At 42.8% G+C, this 1,547-nt stretch overlaps 1 pseudogene; it reads left to right on the top strand.

Moving 5' to 3' along the window:
* The first annotated feature begins 577 nt into the window (after positions 1–577).
* Positions 578–1,504, top strand: LOC103212062 (annotated as a pseudogene).
* Positions 1,505–1,547: the final 43 nt, after the last annotated feature.

Raw genomic sequence — 1,547 nt, 5'->3', positions numbered from 1 at the left:
ACAGAGTGGTTGGTGGGTTTGAAACGCCAACCTTCTGATAGCAGTCAAATGCCTTCAGCACTATACCACCAGAGCTCCTCAATGAGGTGGAATTAAGGTACAGAACATTGATTTCTGCAATTTAGCTTTCATTCTGTAGCAGAGATGAAAGTTATGGGATATATATTCACCACAAAAGCTATAATTGCAGGCAATAAGCATTTGCATGCTTAAGAAGATCTAAAGGCGCCAAAGTGGAGCTAGGGTTAAGCACTGGCCAGCTAACTGAAATGTCAGTGATTTAAAACTACCAGTGAGTCCACAGGAGAAAAGACCTGGCAGTTGGCTTTTGTAAAGTTTGTAGCCTATTAAACCTTATAGGGCAATTCTACCCTGTCCAATAAGGACCATTTTGTCAGAATGTACTCAATGGCACAAATCAGCAGCAGTGTGAAGACCTGAAGCATGTAACTATACAGAGTTAAATTTGATGCCAGGCTTGCCGTTGCTTGCTTACTCCCACAGTCCTATGATGTTATTTCCATTTCCATTTCGCTTTACAGGACATTTTCTGACCTGATTTAAGAGACTTGAAATCATGGACAAAGGAAACAACTCAAGAGTGACTGAGTTTGAATTACACGGTCTTTCAGGTCCTCGAGAGCTACAACTTTTCTATTTTGTATTTTTCACACTTTTCTATTTGTCCATTTTGCTGGGAAACCTCCTCATTGTGCTCACAGTCCTCTCTGAACCTGCGCTCCACACCCCCATGTACTTCCTGCTCAGCAACCTCTCCTTCATTGATATGTGTCTATCCACTTTTGCCACTCCTAAATTGATAGTTGACTTTCTCATGGAGCATAGCACCATCTCCTTTGTGGGATGCATGGCCCAGATATTCTTTCAGCATACCTTTGCTGGTGGTGAAATGGTGCTCCTTGTGGCCATGGCATATGACAGGTACGTAGCCATATGTCGACCTCTGCATTATACAGCCGTCATGAGTATACGCAAGTGTGCAGGTCTTGTGCTGGGCTCTTGGCTTGCAGGGTTTCTGCACTCAACAAGCCAGCTAGTCTTCATAGCAAATCTTCCATTCTGTGGTCCGAAAAACATAGACAGCTTTTTCTGTGACTTTCCCTTGGTGATTAAACTTTCCTGCACTGATATTTATATCCTTGAGATACTGATTCGTTTAAACACTGATATGCTTGGTATGTGCTGCTTTGTGCTATTGTTCATGTGCTACGTTGTCATCCTGGTCACCACGTGACGTCAATCGTCAGCAGGCATGGCCAAGGCCCGGACCACACTGACTGCCCATATCACTGTGGTAATTCTCTTCTATGGGCCCAGCATCTTCATCTATGCCTGACCTTTCCACAACCCCATAGGGGATCAGATACTCTCAATATTCTATACTGTTTTCACCCCCCTCTTAAATTCCTTGATCTACACATTAAGAAATAAGGAGGTAATATCAGCAATGAAGAAACTGAGGAGGCGAAAAGTAAATTCCTAACAATTTCTTGGCTTTTCCTTGTGATAATGACAACCATAATAAA

This window comes from Orycteropus afer, unplaced genomic scaffold (genome assembly GCF_000298275.1).
Source record: "Orycteropus afer afer isolate SDZICR_OR568_19922 unplaced genomic scaffold, OryAfe1.0 scaffold00844, whole genome shotgun sequence".
NCBI classification, from domain to species: Eukaryota; Metazoa; Chordata; class Mammalia; order Tubulidentata; family Orycteropodidae; genus Orycteropus; species Orycteropus afer.
The sequence above is the reverse complement of the archived record's forward strand: the minus strand, read 5'-3'. Positions and strand labels throughout refer to the sequence as shown.